The following is an 18,672-nucleotide window of genomic DNA, read 5'->3' on the forward strand; positions in this document are numbered from 1 at the left end:
TTTGCCCCCCAGACCTAAGGCTGCCAGCCCTCCCCTGTCTGTGTCCCCATGTCTCAGTGTCCCCTAGTGTCTCAGTGTTCCCATATGTCCCATAGTGTCTCAGTGTCCCTGCTACCTTTCCCCACATCCCTCACTTACCTGAGCTGTAGAGCTGCTGTCTGGACTCTGTGCTGTGTTGCTGCTCCCCCACGGATCAGTGAGTAGTAGAGAGAGGCAGGGATATGCTGTGTAACTTCCTATCCCTGCCTCTCTCCACACACAGTGACCCCCTACTGGCTGGTGCTGGTATTGCAGAGTAATCTCCATTTATTCTGAGAAAAAAACCTGCATTTGTATTGCCGGTATTACTGCAATACCGGCATGGCCAGGCAGCCTCAAATACCAGCTGTGCCAGTAAAATACCAGTCAGGTGGCAAACCTAAAAGTAGTATTTAAAAAAAAAAAAAAAAATTAAAGATTTTTTTTTTTTTTTTTTTTTAAATGGGCCTATTACATGGGCCTGGGCCTGGAGCTGCAGCTCCATCAGCCCCTATGTTAATCCGGCCCTGATCGCAGGGGTTAGTTACGTGCATTTGTATTTGCTACTAGTTACACAGCAATATTACCGTACTGCTCCCCACTCCATGTGTCCCTTATGAAGGGTTAATAATTGTGCAGGGGTTCTTAAGAATACCCCTTTCAATCTCAGTAGAGATTTTGCCTTTTAGCTGAAAGCAACAAGGTAAACTAGTGATGGGCCTTCTGCTGCACAGGGGACAGTTGGCTGCCTTATATGTATCATTAAAGACAAGAAAGTATGCTGTGTTAGGGGCACTCCACATGTCTTTGATGAAGTGCACACGTATCTTCTTGCCTTAGACAGCTCCTCTTTTAAAACTGTTTCATATGAGTAGTACAGAGAGGCCTTCCTGCTAAATGTTGGAATTCTACCTTCTATTAAGGCAAAACCTGCTAACCTCCTTGCCACATGTCTGCATTCTGCCAAATGCCTATCTCACACAGTATCAAAATAATCCCACATTCAAAGTGGGGATACACTGATCAGGTACAGCATTAAAACCACCTGCATAATATCGAGCAGAGCCCCTCCATGGTAAGGTATACTTTGGGAATATTTTTCTGCCGGGACATTTGCTTATTGTACTAGCTCTTTCTAGTCACATGCAGTTTTATTTTGTTTTACTTTTTTGGTTACTGGGTATCTCCGTACTTTTTCAGGTTTGGCTGTTAGGTGAAATATATTATCATATTTTTTTTCTCATTATCAATGTGTGTGTCACTGACCCACTATATAGGGATTTAGAATTCACTCCACTATTTTGTCATTCAGGAGTGATATTACTAGGTTGTCGATTGCCATATGCTACTTCCCTTTTTTCTGGAAACTTTGGCAAGCTTGTTTTTGAGGAGTGTATACACTATCATTTTACTTGGGGTTCGGTTTTGGACAAGATTCAGACACATTGTTGCATTTTATTGGACATTATTGCTTATTGCATATTTTATTTAAGATACATTTATGCTTGAAAAATTGTTTATATACATTTTGTGGGAACTTTAGTCCAACTAATCTTTTGTGTTTTCATTTATCATTATCATATCGAGTGTACTATTTGTTCCATTGCTGATGTTAGTATTTGTATTTCCGATATGAAGTCACTCACTATTTGAATGTTGCTGCCCATATTACTATTGAATTATAGTTACCCTTTTGATGTGGGAATACACTGATCAGGTACAACATTAAAACCACCTGTATAATATCATGCAGGCCCCCCTTGTGCTGACAAATTGCTCTGATGCTTCAAGGTATGGACTCCGCAAGACCTCCGAACATATCCTGTGGTATCTGATACCAAGACATTAGCAGAAGATTCATGAAAGGATCACTATAGTCAACATCTAAAAGCAAGAAAGACAGGCCTTCTTTCTTGCTTTTATATGAACTTCCCCCTAATAAAAAATAAATTAGAGCTCATTTTATCATTAAAACTTACCTCCTTTACAGCAGCCGATCTCCTTATCAGGCCACGTCTCCTTTTTAGCAAAAATGACGAAATTACAGGGCCCTGGTACACATGCGTGGCTTCGCGCTGCACCAATCAGGTTCTTCATAGAGCGGCATTGAATCTATCTATCTATCTATCTATCTATCTATCTATCTATCTATCTATCTATCCAGTTAAGGTATTTCAAGTGTTCCATCTCAAGCAACCTTGTGTAACTAATGGAGCACTTAATTACACCTGTGCATATGTGTGCTGTTATTCAGGGGGTCTGCCTATGCATCTTGTTTGCATTAGGCCATAACAGCAATAGCAGTGCTATTAAGTACTAAAAATACTTGCCATGAGGTGTTGAATAATTTTGAAACTGGAGAAGTCATAATCAGCTGCATTTTCAGTTGCGTTTCGGGAATGTCAGGGTACCTGCGGTCTCTACCTCCGAAAGAGGTAGAGACTTAGCTGTTCCTCCATCCAGACGGCCTGATGGCTCCCTTTCCCACGGTCTATCCGGTCATGCAAGGCCGGCCGCGAGGGAGTGACTGCCTTTTACAGCATCTAGGCAGGAAGTTGTCATCAGGACACTCCTCCGGAACGACCTGTCACTCAATTGCTGCAGGACCAATCAGGACGCCTCGGAGGCGTGGTTACTGCTCTGAACAGGGTATTTAACAGAGCTTCTTTCATTAGCTCATTGCCCTGTCGTGGTTCTAGCTTGTTCTAGTCACTCAGTGCTTGTGTATTCTATTATCCCTTTTGGTTTTACCCGGCTTGTTTACCTTACTCTGCTTATCTCTGTTACCCTTGATTCGGCTTGTCTCTCGCTTACCTGTCTTCTGTTACCCTCGACCTCGGCTTGTCTTTGACCATTCTATACTGTACTACTTACGTTAGTCCGGCCATTCTAAGGTCCGGTATACGTATCTGGCTACTGTTTGTACTCTGCGTGTTGGATCCCTGTCCCGATCCTGACATTACGACAGGGCCAATGGATCCTGCTAGTACAAACAGTCAACTTGCCTCTCCTGATCCTAGGTTTGAAGCCATGGATCACAGAATGGATCAGATGGCGCTTGCGCTACAGGCTCTATTATCTCGTGCCAATAACCCACCAGAGGAGATACGTAATACCCCTGTTTCTCCTGTCGGTTCAGGTCTAGAGGTAGCCACAGTGGGTGCTTCTTCTCGCATTACCCCCCCAGTACGCTATGGTGGGGCTCCTGAGAGGTGTCGTGGTTTCTTAAACCAAATTAGTATCCATTTTGAATTGCAACCTCGCTCTTATCCTACAGATAGGGCAAAGGTAGGATTTATTATCACCCTACTTATTGAGAAAGCTCTGAGATGGGCCAACCCATTATGGGAGAACGATAACCCATTAGTTTATAACTATAACGCCTTTGTAGCTGCTTTTAGAAGAACATTTGACCCTCCAGGTAGAAAGGTTAATGCAGCCAGATTACTGTTGCGTCTGAGACAGGAGAACCGAACACTGGTGGATTATGCACTAGAGTTCAGGTCTCTGGCGTCAGAGGTCAAGTGGAATGAGCAGGCGTATATGGATGTATTTTTGAATGGCTTATCTGAAGTAATCCTTGATGAGGTTGCTACCAGAGAACTCCCTGAGAATTTAGAGGATTTAATTTCGTTCATCTCTCGTATAGATGAACGTTTAAGAGAGAGACAGAACACTCGAGAGAGGAACCGGAGACCTTCTTTTAGGTTAGCCCCCGCTTTTCCAAGTCCTGACTCCACGGTATCTTTGCTTTCTAAACCTATGCAGATAGGGTATACCCGCCTCTCTGAGGAGGAAAGACAGTACAGGAGAAGAGAGGGTTTGTGTATGTATTGTGGAGCTAAAGGTCATTTACTCTCGAACTGTTCTAACCGCCCGGGAAACGCTCGCACCTAAGTCTCTCTAGAGGACAGGCCTTGGGTGTTTCTATTTTGTCCTCTACTCCTAATTATAAAGATCACAGGCTTCTGCTACCAGTTTCCTTAACTTGCGGGAGGGAAGTAGTAAGGGCTATGGCTTTGATAGATTCCGGTGCTGCTGAGAATTTTATCGACCAAGCCTTTGCCAGTAAAAACAATTTCCCATCTCAGCTAAGGGAGACACCCTTGGCCGTTGAGGCCATAGATGGTAGACCACTACTAGACCCTGTTATCTTTCGTGAGACCATACCCATTGAGTTAAATGTTGGTATCCTACACGTGGAGAATTTATCTCTTCTGCTCATTTCGTCTCCTTCCGTTCCCATAGTTCTGGGGTACCCATGGTTGAGAGAACATAACCCTATTATTGATTGGGAGTTAGGGGAGATACTCTCGTGGGGCCAGGGCTGCCAGGATCGGTGTTTGTGCAAGGTTTCTCCATTAGCTAATATTAACATACAGGAGAATCCTACTCAGTCCACAGAAAGACAAATACCAGACCTTTACCTAGACTTAAGGGCAGTGTTTGACAAGAAGAATGCCGATTCTTTGCCGCCACACAGGTCATTTGACTGTAAAATTAAGCTTCTACCCAGGACTATGCCTCCGAGGGGCCATGTATATCCTTTGTCTGTTCAGGAAAACTCGGTTCTAGAGGAGTATATTCAGGAGAATTTAGAAAAGGGATTCATCAGGAGGTCTTCTTCTCCGGCCGGGGCGGGGTTCTTTTTCATTAAGAAGAAGGATGGCACGCTGAGACCTTGTATCGATTACCGAGGCTTGAATAAAATAACTGTCAGAAATGCCTATCCTATCCCACTGATTACCGAGTTATTTGATCGTCTTAAGGGCTCCAAAATCTTCACCAAGTTAGATCTTAGAGGGGCTTACAATTTGGTGAGAATCCAGCAAGGTCACGAGTGGATGACGGCATTCAATACCCGGTATGGCCATTACGAATACACTGTTATGCCATTTGGACTATGCAATGCTCCTGCAGTATTTCAAGAGTTGATTAATGAGGTACTTAGGGAGTTTCAGCATGATTGTGTTATTGTTTACCTGGACGACATACTAATACACTCTAAGGAGATTGAGACTCACCATAGACAGGTCAGAAAGGTGTTACACAAACTTCTGCAACATGGTCTATACTGCAAATTGGAAAAGTGCAGTTTTGATCAGTCTCTGGTAGACTTTCTTGGGTACGTGATTTCTGGGGAAGGTTTTAAAATGGATCCTGGTAAACTCCAATCTATTTTAGACTGGCCTTTGCCCAAAGGACTCAAGGCTATCCAAAGGTTTATTGGTTTTTCCAACTACTATAGGCGCTTCATTAAGGGTTACTCCTCTATCATTGCGCCTATTACCAATATGACCAAACAAGGGGCTGATACTAAGTTCTGGTCTGAGGAAGCTCTTGGTGCTTTTAAGACTCTCAAGGAACTTTTTGCCTCAGCTCCCATTCTAGTTCATCCTGATACGACTCTGCCTTTCTTGCTCGAGGTCGATGCTTCTGAGACAGGAGTTGGGGCTGTTCTGTCTCAAAGGTTAGGGGTGGATAAACCGTTACACCCTTGTGGTTTCTTCTCTAAAAAAATTTCTGGGCCTGAGAGCAGATATGGCATCGGGGAGAGGGAACTGTTAGCGGTCATTAAGGCTTTAAAGGAGTGGAGACATTTACTGGAAGGGACACTACACCCTGTTGCTATCCTAACGGATCATAAGAACTTGTCTTATATTGGGGAGGCTAAGCGCTTGTCCGCCAGGCAGGCTCGCTGGGCTTTGTTCCTCACTCACTTTAATTATGTACTTACGTATAGACCTGGTTCTAAGAACTCTAAAGCCGATGCTTTGTCTCGTCAATATGAACCATCCACTATAACTGAACCACTTCTGTCCTCCATAGTTCCTAAGGGGAATATCATCGCGAACACGAATCTCAGGATTCACTCTCCATTGCTTTCTGAGATCATGAAGTTTCAGCATTTGGCACCCAAACAGACTCCTGGGGATCGACACTTCGTTCCTGCCGCTCTCCAACTGGAGGTGCTACGCTGTCTCCATAACAGCAAGGTGGCTGGGCATCCTGGCATCCGCAAGACTTATGCGCTGGTCTCTAAAGATTTTTGGTGGCCTGACTTAAGCAAGGATATTAAAGAATTCATCGGGGCATGTGAAGTTTGTACCAAGACCAAGCTACCCCATTCGCTTCCATGCGGATTTCTGCACCCTTTAGAGGTTCCTGAAAAGCCTTGGTCCTGCCTGGCAATGGACTTCATTGTTGATTTGCCTATCTCTAAAAAGCAGACTGTCATCCTCACTGTGGTAGACAGATTTACTAAAATGGCTCACTTCATTCCCTTACCTAAACTCCCATCTTCGCCCGAATTAGCGGAGATATTCGCCAGGGAGATTTTCCGTTTGCATGGGATACCTTCCCAAATTGTCTCTGACAGAGGCTCCCAATTTGTTTCCCGTTTTTGGAGATCATTCTGCACCCAACTAGGCATCAAATTGAATTTCTCCTCTGCCTATCATCCTCAGTCCAATGGAGCTGCTGAACGCACTAACCAAAAAGTTGAACAATATTTACGTTGTTTCGTTTCAGAACACCAGGACGATTGGGTCGGTTTGATTCCTTGGGCGGAGTTTGCACATAACAATCTCATTTGTGATTCTACGCATTCTAGCCCGCATTTCTTGAATTATGGCTTTCATCCTTCCATCCTTCCTTCGGAGTCTTCTTCTCAAGGGATACCGTCGGTGAATGTTCATGTTGCCAATTTAAGAGAGTTGTGGGATCAAACTCGACAAATCCTTCTACACAATTCTACGCTGGTTAAAAAACACGCTGACAAACGTAGAAGGGCAGCACCGGTGTTTGTTCCAGGCGATAGAGTATGGTTAAGTACTAGAAACATTCGGTTAAAAGTGCCGTCCATGAAGTTTGCTCCTCGATATATTGGACCTTACAGGGTACTGTCTCAAATTAACCCAGTTGCGTATCGTTTAGCGTTGCCTAATGCCTTACGCATTCCTAATTCATTTCATGTTTCCTTGCTAAAACCATTAATATGTAACAGGTTCTCCTCCATGATCGCCCCTCCCCGCTCAGTTCAGGTAGAGGGTCAGGAGGAGTATGAGATCAATTCCATCGTTGATTCTCGAATCTCCCAGGGGAAACTGCAATATCTGGTCGATTGGAAGGGTTATGGTCCTAAGGAGAGAAGTTGGGTACCTCAGGAGGAGGTGCATGCTCCCCGTCTCCGCAGGGCGTTTCACTCTCGATTCCATTCTCGCCCTGGTGTATTCCGCCCGGTGGGCGTATCTGAGAGGGGGGGTACTGTCAGGGTACCTGCGGTCTCTACCTCCGAAAGAGGTAGAGACTTAGCTGTTCCTCCATCCAGACGGCCTGATGGCTCCCTTTCCCACGGTCTATCCGGTCATGCAAGGCCGGCCGCGAGGGAGTGACTGCCTTTTACAGCATCTAGGCAGGAAGTTGTCATCAGGACACTCCTCCGGAACGACCTGTCACTCAATTGCTGCAGGACCAATCAGGACGCCTCGGAGGCGTGGTTACTGCTCTGAACAGGGTATTTAACAGAGCTTCTTTCATTAGCTCATTGCCCTGTCGTGGTTCTAGCTTGTTCTAGTCACTCAGTGCTTGTGTATTCTATTATCCCTTTTGGTTTTACCCGGCTTGTTTACCTTACTCTGCTTATCTCTGTTACCCTTGATTCGGCTTGTCTCTCGCTTACCTGTCTTCTGTTACCCTCGACCTCGGCTTGTCTTTGACCATTCTATACTGTACTACTTACGTTAGTCCGGCCATTCTAAGGTCCGGTATACGTATCTGGCTACTGTTTGTACTCTGCGTGTTGGATCCCTGTCCCGATCCTGACAGGGAAACCACTTGAGGCATTTATTGTGTCGAGCTATTTCAATTGCTTATGTTTCATTTGTTAATTTCAAACAGCGGACATTTTCAAGGGGAGTTGAATAATTTTGATTAAAACTGTAGGATACTGCAAAAAGTTTTTAAAAAGAGCCCAACTTTACACACAGAGCGAAAGCAACAAGCACTTCAACAACTGAATTCAGCAACAGGCAGACAGCACCTACTTTTTGACTGCCTTTGAGTTTGATACACTACACTACACATTATTATTATTTTATTATTTATATAGCGCCATCAGATTACATAGTGCTGTACATCTTATATGTCTATCTATGTACCTCACATAGTTTAATATAACAAAGAAAAAGAAAAAAAAAACATTTTGGAGAACTGAGAAAATAATCTCTACTCTCCTGAGGATTAGATAATTTATTTTGTCACCAGCTTTAGAAATTTGAAGTCTTGATGTTAGCTTAATACTTCAATTATAGTGCTCACAGTGTCCTTAAAAACGGAGTGTAAGTTAACCCTGAAAACCCAGATAGGTACTGGTTAGGTGGGGAGGGGCAAAGAGGATAAATACTTGACTGCTGACCATATATTTTCATTCCCAAAATACCATAACCCTCTTACCCCCCTCCCCCCCCCTAACAGACTGGACACACATTTATGGATAAGTGCAACGGTCACAGCTATTTTGTAACAATTGTATTATTATTTATTAGCCCAACAGACAGTTATCCTATCACCTTATTGCCAAGTGCCCTAACAGCCGGCACTTGCCATCAGCCTCGTCTGGACTATAGTCTCCCTAAACCGACTCCATGTCTTCCTCCTTTCTGTGGCTGCACTGTCCAGGAATCCCACAAGCTGTGACAAAACAAAACACCAGAGAGTAAACACCACACCAATACCATAAACTGGGAGAAAGAGGTCCGCACCCACAAACCTCACACATGCAACACCACAAGCAGCCTACATATACACAACACCGCATACAGCCTCAATGCCACATAGAACAACTCAGGAAGTCAATTTGCACAAATTCAAAAGGACAGAATAGAGCATTGTCAGGAAAAAAAAACATTATTTGAGAATAAAGGCAGGTAAAGGCGGGAGTTGTATGACTGTGCATATACATTTTTGTTGGTGACTGGCTGAAACTTGCTTTCCTTCTCAGCACTTAATGTTCCTTCTAGCCTGTGATCTCACATCTCTATGATCTGCTGCTTGTCCCCAGACTTTACATACTCACAGAATGTATGTTATGTACGAGCCACTGTGTTATTCCTGTAAAGTTTCCTTGCAGCTCATTTGTCATTAAAATGCCTCAGTCATCAGTGCTGTTTCAGCTGAAACTCCTTATGCAGCCAAAACCCCTCTCTGGGAATTCCTCACAGTGTGACTATTTACTAAACAGCCATAGTTCATTAAGTAAGTAGCCCTAAGTATAATAATGCTGTTTTTAAGGCCCATTGGTTTATCCATAGCTTTCATTTTGATAAATATTACAGTAATAGCTTTATTATTACAAAAGTTACATTTTATTAGCAATAATATTGTCCAGAAAAATGGATGTCTCCCTTAGGCACAATAGGCGGCAATCACAATTCTTCTTGGGTTTTTTTTTTCTTATAAAAAATAAATAAGTAAAATAATGTAATTTATTTTTCATACAATGACATAACATTCTTATTTTATTGATAGTTTATATTTTATATTTATTTTGTCTATATAAACCATTGTAAACGGAAGCAGGCATAGAATCCTTAAGCAGTAGAACTCCCCTCAATTATACATCAGAGCTCGGAATTTTACAGCCCTGGTTTTTATGTATTTAGATGCCATAAAAAGCCAATACTGCATAAAGTAGATTGACAAATATTAGAAATATATTTTCTGTCTAAACCTCCCTTGTTAGTTTCAATTTCAGTACATTCTGTCCCCAGATGAATTACTTTCACTCTGGGATTCATTATATAAATGACTCTACAGTCCTTGAGCATCAGGCCTTAGAGAATTTGCTGCTGGATAAGTAATTTTACATAAGAAAATAGATGAGGCACTGAGAAAGCCTGCATCTAGTAGCTAAAACAAAGGATAATATCCTGTTTAAGCAGAACCTAGAGGTCAAGACATTCAGTTTATACAAAATAAATATTATTTAAATCATTGTTACAATTTAGTAGGAGATAAGGGTTCATGGAAATACAATTTAAGTCTTACCCTTCACTATACGGCAATGTGCTTTGCACAGATTTTCCTATATTAATGAAACATTACAATGTTTAAACACTTCTCTTTTATATTTATATGTCACAGTGGATAGAATAGCTGTTTGGATACAGATAAATACCATATCATGTTAAAAACAGTAAAACAATGGCTGTTTCAATGAAGCATTGTAATCATAAATTTATTTCAGGTTCGTTTGATCAACTGTAATGTGAAATGTGGATGTTTGTATTCTATAAAACTATAACTCAGTATGAGGTAAATAAATGACCTTTGTAAATAAATGGACTTTTAATAACAACTCACAGCTCTCCCCAAATGCACGCAAGTGCATAAGGATTAATATATACACACTTAACTTAACACTTTCACTACAGAGAGGTTCGCCTAAAAATGTATAACAGCCAATGTTTTTGTGTTCAGGAAGGTAACGTATCATCATTTATTATTATGTCAGTATAAATATGCTAAAATGAAAAATCCGATGCAGGGTGATGACGTGAACCCCAACATTGTTAAATGAATAACATGTAATGATGTGTAGTATATTGCTACTTTTCTGAGCTCCTAATATATGCTGATCCTCACCATTTGACTCATTTCATCACATAATCCTTACGTATTTGCTATAATTCCCACAAGTAATTATCCAGCATGTTGTAGCCCATACTTTGTAAAATTTTCCAGTTTGTCACATTGCCCAATATATATTTCCTTCCAAATACATTGTCTCAGAGAGACACAAACACATACAGGTAGAGATATACAAGCACAAAAAAATAAATAGATAAACAGAGATGCAAGCACCAAAGTGGTAGCTGCTAAAGTTTTAAAATGGTAGTGCAGACTCCGGCACTAGAAATTGAATCATACCTCCAACTCTATTATTATTATTATGTTATTATTTATATAATGCCAACAAATTACGCAGCACTTTACAGTGGGTGGACGAATAAACATGTAGATGTAACCAGACAAGTTGGACACACAGGAACAGAGGGATTGAGGGCCATGCTCAATGAGCTTACATGCTAGAGGGTGTGGGGTAAAGTGACACAAAAGGTAAGGATAGTATTAGACTAATGACAGTTGTCACAGAGGAATCAGTCGGGAAATACTAACAGTTTAATTGATATGCATTTATGAAGAAGTGGATTTTTAATGATTTTTAGGAAGCAGTGGAGACTGGGTGAGCATCTAACGGAGGAGGGAAATGAGTTCCATAGGAACGGTGCAGCCCTCGAGAAGTCTTGAAGGCGAGCGTCAGAGGTGGGAGTACGGACAGAAGATAGATGTAAGTCTTCAGCAGAGCGTAAGGGCCTAGACGGGACATACTTGTGTATTAGTGTCAGGATATTTATATCGGCAGACATTTTGTGCTATGATAGAAATTAAAAGTGTATATTGCCTGAATCACTCAGAACAGAGCAGACTCCATTTTGGATTTCAAGCTAACAAAGAGACACGAAATGTATATCCTTTCTGTAACTAAACACTAACTGAGCTAAGGAATGCTTTGTATAAACAAACCAAGTGATACAATGAGTCTAACAGAGAAGGGGATGGAATATTTACTTAATGTTAGCTTTACACAAGAAAGCCAGACACCAGTGACCAGATAAGACTGAGTAATTAATTTGACTTTCTAAATTTTACAAGATTCCCATTGTAAGTGAAAAGGTGAGACTGAGTTTATAACTCTTTGAACTGACAAGTAACCTTAAGTTATGGCAGCCAATTACGTCAAAATGGTCATCAGGAAAAGTTAACTGTTTCCTGGATAGGAAAGTTTAGTTAGGCGATACTGCCCTCTATGGACCAAATACCTAAATTGCTATATGCAGGGTGACCCCACCTTCGATTTCCTATTGGCTTATCAAGTAATGACGAACAGAAAGTCTGGCCCTTTAAAAATGAGGTTCACAGGCTAAGCAAAGAGGTAAACAAAGGAGTAAGCAAGGGGAGAAGAAAGACAATAAGTAAGAAGCAAGTGAGTCAGAGCGAGAAAGAGACCCATGACAAACATTCCTTGACACTTAGCTACCTGAGAACATCTGATGAGGACATCTCTTTAACTGGTAAATATGCTGGTTTCATTTAATTAATATAATGTAATTAAAAATTTTCTAATAGCATGATATATGACTGGATAAATCACGATCAGATTTCGATATTTAGAAATCTTAGTTAATCTAAAGAATATATAGTTATATACATTCCATTCTGCAGGTGGAATTAAGAGTAATTATATATTATTGTGATATCATCACATGTTAGCATATCGTGGTATTTATCCAGGTGAATTGATTTGCTCTAATATAAGATAAGATATCTTTTTAGGCAAGTTAAAATTCAGCTTATAGAATTTGGTAGATTTCTCTTATTGGATGGTTCCAGGAAATGACTAATGAGCTGGTTTAAATGTTGTTATTTAAAATTGCATGAGAATAGATCTTATATGTCCAGAAAGATTTAACCAGCATTGAAAGGGTTACTCAGTTATTCAGTTAACTGCTAGCAAAAGTTTTATGGCCTTTCACTGCTGCGCTGTGTGAAAGGAGACTTTCCTTCTCTGTGAAGTCCCTCATAAATAGTGATGTACCGAACTGTCCGCCGGCGAACAGTTCCCGGCGAAATTAGCGTGTTCGCGTTCGCCGCGGCGGGCGGACACATGCGCAGTTCGATCCGCCCCCTATTTGTCATCATTGGGCAAACTTTGACCCTGTGCCTCTCGGTCAGCAGACACATTACAGCCAATCAGCAGCACTCCCTCCCTTCCACACCCTCCAACCTCCCTCCCAGCATCCATTTTCGATTCATTCGGAAGATGCATGCTTAGTGAGAGGAGGGAAAGTTTAGCTGCTGCTGATTACATAGGGAAATTGATAGCTAGGCTAGGGTATTCAGTGTCCACTACAATCCTGAAGGACTCATCTGATCTCTGCTGTAAGGACAGCACCCCAAAAAGCCCTTTTTAGGGCTATAACATCAGGCTGCTTTTTTTTTTTTTTTTCCTGTGTAATGTAATTGCAGGTGCCTGCCTGCCAGCTTCTGTGTGAGGTTCACAATGGATACTGTGCCTATTTGCCCAGTGCCACCACTCATATCTGTTTTAACAATAGGTTAAGCTTTACATTTAAAATAAATATTTTTTTTTCACTGTAATAGAAGAGCAGTTGCCTGCCTGCCAGCTTCTGTGTGAGGTTCACATTGGATACTGTGCCTATTTGCCCAGTGCCACCACTCATATCTGTTTTAACAATAGGTTAAGCTTTACATTTAAAATAAATATTTTTTTTTCACTGTAATAGAAGAGCAGTTGCCTGCCTGCCAGCTTCTGTGTGAGGTTCACATTGGATACTGTGCCTATTTGCCCAGTGCCACCACTCATATCTGTTTTAACAATAGGTTAAGCTTTACATTTAAAATAAATATTTTTTTTCACTGTAATAGAAGAGCAGTTGCCTGCCTGCCAGCTTCTGTGTGAGGTTCACATTGGATACTGTGCCTATTTGCCCAGTGCCACCACTCATATCTGTTTTAACAATAGGTTAAGCTTTACATTTAAAATAAATATTTTTTTTTCACTGTAATAGAAGAGCAGTTAGTTGTCTGCAAGCGTCTGTGTTTCAGGCCTACTTCAGCGTGTGCTCTGCAGACCTGTGCCAGCGTGCTTTGACAGTTGCCAATCATATCTGGTGTCTCTTTTACAACCAAAATTTTGTTTCCACTGTAATAGAAGAGCAGTTGCCTGCCTGCCAGCTTCTGTGTGAGGTTCACATTGGATACTGTGCCTATTTGCCCAGTGCCACCACTCATATCTGTTTTAACAATTGGTTAAGCTTTCGATTTAAAAAAAATAATTTTTTTTCACTGTAATAGAAGAGCAGTTAGTTGTCTGCAAGCGTCTGTGTTTCAGGCCTACTTCAGCGTGTGCTCTGCAGACCTGTGCCAGCGTGCTTTGACAGTTGCCAATCATATCTGGTGTCTCTTTAGCGTGCTTTTACAACCAAAATTTTGTTTCCACTGTAATAGAAGAGCAGTTGCCTGCCTGCCTGCCAGCTTCTGTGTGAGGTTCACATTGGATACTGTGCCTATTTGCCCAGTGCCACCACTCATATCTGTTTTAACAATTGGTTAAGCTTTCGATTTAAAAGAAATATTTTTTTTTCACTGTAATAGAAGAGCAGTTAGTTGTCTGCAAGCGTCTGTGTTTCAGGCCTACTTCAGCGTGTGCTCTGCAGACCTGTGCCAGCGTGCTCTGACAGTTGCCAATCATATTTGGTGTCTCTTTAGCGTGCTTTTACAACCAAAATTTTGTTTCCACTGTAATAGAAGAGCAGTTGCCTGCCTGCCAGCTTCTGTGTGAGGTTCACATTGGATACTGTGCCTATTTGCCCAGTGCCACCACTCATATCTGTTTTAACAATAGGTTAAGCTTTACATTTAAAATAAATATTTTTTTTCACTGTAATAGAAGAGCAGTTGCCTGCCTGCCAGCTTCTGTGTGAGGTTCACATTGGATACTGTGCCTATTTGCCCAGTGCCACCACTCATATCTGTTTTAACAATAGGTTAAGCTTTCGATTTAAAAGAAATAATTTTTTTTCACTGTAATAGAAGAGCAGTTAGTTGTCTGCAAGCGTCTGTGTTTCAGGCCTACTTCAGCGTGTGCTCTGCAGACCTGTGCCAGCGTGCTTTGACAGTTGCCAATCATATCTGGTGTCTCTTTAGCGTGCTTTTACAACCAAAATTTTGTTTCCACTGTAATAGAAGAGCAGTTGCCTGCCTGCCAGCTTCTGTGTGAGGTTCACATTGGATACTGTGCCTATTTGCCCAGTGCCACCACTCATATCTGTTTTAACAATTGGTTAAGCTTTCGATTTAAAAGAAATAATTTTTTTTCACTGTAATAGAAGAGCAGTTAGTTGTCTGCAAGCGTCTGTGTTTCAGGCCTACTTCAGCGTGTGCTCTGCAGACCTGTGCCAGCGTGCTTTGACAGTTGCCAATCATATCTGGTGTCTCTTTAGCGTGCTTTTACAACCAAAATTTTGTTTCCACTGTAATAGAAGAGCAGTTGCCTGCCTGCCTGCCTGCCAGCTTCTGTGTGAGGTTCACATTGGATACTGTGCCTATTTGCCCAGTGCCACCACTCATATCTGTTTTAACAATTGGTTAAGCTTTCGATTTAAAAGAAATATTTTTTTTTCACTGTAATAGAAGAGCAGTTAGTTGTCTGCAAGCGTCTGTGTTTCAGGCCTACTTCAGCGTGTGCTCTGCAGACCTGTGCCAGCGTGCTCTGACAGTTGCCAATCATATTTGGTGTCTCTTTAGCGTGCTTTTACAACCAAAATTTTGTTTCCACTGTAATAGAAGAGCAGTTGCCTGCCTGCCAGCTTCTGTGTGAGGTTCACATTGGATACTGTGCCTATTTGCCCAGTGCCACCACTCATATCTGTTTTAACAATAGGTTAAGCTTTACATTTAAAATAAATATTTTTTTTCACTGTAATAGAAGAGCAGTTGCTTGCCTGCCAGCTTCTGTGTGAGGTTCACATTGGATACTGTGCCTATTTGCCCAGTGCCACCACTCATATCTGTTTTAACAATAGGTTAAGCTTTCGATTTAAAAGAAATAATTTTTTTTCACTGTAATAGAAGAGCAGTTAGTTGTCTGCAAGCGTCTGTGTTTCAGGCCTACTTCAGCGTGTGCTCTGCAGACCTGTGCCAGCGTGCTTTGACAGTTGCCAATCATATCTGGTGTCTCTTTAGCGTGCTTTTACAACCAAAATTTTGTTTCCACTGTAATAGAAGAGCAGTTGCCTGCCTGCCAGCTTCTGTGTGAGGTTCACATTGGATACTGTGCCTATTTGCCCAGTGCCACCACTCATATCTGTTTTAACAATTGGTTAAGCTTTCGATTTAAAAGAAATAATTTTTTTTCACTGTAATAGAAGAGCAGTTAGTTGTCTGCAAGCGTCTGTGTTTCAGGCCTACTTCAGCGTGTGCTCTGCAGACCTGTGCCAGCGTGCTTTGACAGTTGCCAATCATATCTGGTGTCTCTTTAGCGTGCTTTTACAACCAAAATTTTGTTTCCACTGTAATAGAAGAGCAGTTGCCTGCCTGCCTGCCAGCTTCTGTGTGAGGTTCACATTGGATACTGTGCCTATTTGCCCAGTGCCACCACTCATATCTGTTTTAACAATTGGTTAAGCTTTCGATTTAAAAGAAATATTTTTTTTTCACTGTAATAGAAGAGCAGTTAGTTGTCTGCAAGCGTCTGTGTTTCAGGCCTACTTCAGCGTGTGCTCTGCAGACCTGTGCCAGCGTGCTCTGACAGTTGCCAATCATATTTGGTGTCTCTTTAGCGTGCTTTTACAACCAAAATTTTGTTTCCACTGTAATAGAAGAGCAGTTGCCTGCCTGCCAGCTTCTGTGTGAGGTTCACATTGGATACTGTGCCTATTTGCCCAGTGCCACCACTCATATCTGTTTTAACAATAGGTTAAGCTTTACATTTAAAATAAATATTTTTTTTCACTGTAATAGAAGAGCAGTTGCCTGCCTGCCAGCTTCTGTGTGAGGTTCACATTGGATACTGTGCCTATTTGCCCAGTGCCACCACTCATATCTGTTTTAACAATAGGTTAAGCTTTCGATTTAAAAGAAATAATTTTTTTTCACTGTAATAGAAGAGCAGTTAGTTGTCTGCAAGCGTCTGTGTTTCAGGCCTACTTCAGCGTGTGCTCTGCAGACCTGTGCCAGCGTGCTTTGACAGTTGCCAATCATATCTGGTGTCTCTTTAGCGTGCTTTTACAACCAAAATTTTGTTTCCACTGTAATAGAAGAGCAGTTGCCTGCCTGCCAGCTTCTGTGTGAGGTTCACATTGGATACTGTGCCTATTTGCCCAGTGCCACCACTCATATCTGTTTTAACAATTGGTTAAGCTTTCGATTTAAAAGAAATAATTTTTTTTCACTGTAATAGAAGAGCAGTTAGTTGTCTGCAAGCGTCTGTGTTTCAGGCCTACTTCAGCGTGTGCTCTGCAGACCTGTGCCAGCGTGCTTTGACAGTTGCCAATCATATCTGGTGTCTCTTTAGCGTGCTTTTACAACCAAAATGTTGTTTCCACTGTAATAGAAGAGCAGTTGCCTGCCTGCCAGCTTCTGTGTGAGGTTCACATTGGATACTGTGCCTATTTGCCCAGTGCCACCACTCATATCTGTTTTAACAATTGGTTAAGCTTTAGATTTAAAAGAAATATTTTTTTTTCACTGTAATAGAAGAGCAGTTAGTTGTCTGCAAGCGTCTGTGTTTCAGGCCTACTTCAGCGTGTGCTCTGCAGACCTGTGCCAGCGTGCTTTGACAGTTGCCACTCATATCTTGTGTCTCTATAGCGTGCTTTTACAACCAAAATTTGTTTTTCACTGTTATAGATTAAATAGCAGTTACTTGTCTTCAAGCGGCTCTGTCAGTCCTTCCTTCAGCGTGTGCTCTGCAGAACTGTTCCAGTGCACATTGCCAATCATATCTGGTCTCACAGTAGCTTGCACGCATAGTACCACTAATCCCCCAAAAAATGACAGGCAGAGGCAGGCCACCCCGCAGGGGCCATCGTGGTCGTGGTGCTGTGATTCCCTTTTGCCCTAGAATAATGCCCAGTTTTCAGAAGCCACGTACCCTGGACTTGAAAAGTTCTGAGGACTTAGTTGACTGGCTAACACAGGAAACCCAATCTTGTACAGCCTCCGCTCGAAACCTTGACGCACCATCCTCCTCCAGCTTAGCTTCAGGCACCTCTCAAGATAGCACTCACCCGCCTGCCGCCACCACCAAAACTAGCACCACAGCCGCTTTACTTGGTATGTCAGAGAAGTTATTCACACACCCGTTTGAAGAAATGAGTGATGCGCAACCATTATTGCTAGAGGATGTAGATAACAGGGATATGTCTCAGGCAGGCAGCATTAAACACATGGAGGTACGGTGTGATGATGATGATGTTGTACCCGCTGCTGCTTCCTTTTCTGAGTTGTCAGATACAAGCGAAGCGGTTGATGATGACGATGCGTCCATGGATGTCACGTGGGTGCCCGCTAGAAGAGAAGAAGAACAGGGCGAAAGTTCAGATGGGGAGACAGAGAGGAGGAGGAGGAGACCAGTTGGAAGAAGGGGGGCCGTCGCAAGGAGCTAGTGGCACAGTCAGACAGCATGCATCGGCACCCGGGGTCAGCCCGACAGCACGCCAATCAACGCATGCTGTGTCCACCACCAGAATGCCGTCATTGCAGAGCTCAGCAGTGTGGCATTTTTTTTGTGTGTCTGCCTCTGACAACAGCGATGCCATTTGCAACCTGTGCCAAAGGAAACTGAGTCGTGGGAGGTCCAACACCCACCTAGGTACAACTGCTTTGAGTAGGCACATGATCTCACATCACAAACGCCTATGGGATCAACACATGAGTACAAGCAGCACGCCTACTCTAAGCCGCCATCCTCCTCCTGGTCCAGCATCTTCAGCCACGTCAACCACTGCTGTCCTTCTTGCCCCCTCTCAACCATCCGCCACTCTGTCTCCCGCCTTGAGCAGTTCCCGC

Source organism: Pelobates fuscus, chromosome 2, assembly GCF_036172605.1.
Source record: "Pelobates fuscus isolate aPelFus1 chromosome 2, aPelFus1.pri, whole genome shotgun sequence".
Classification (NCBI taxonomy): Eukaryota; Metazoa; Chordata; class Amphibia; order Anura; family Pelobatidae; genus Pelobates; species Pelobates fuscus.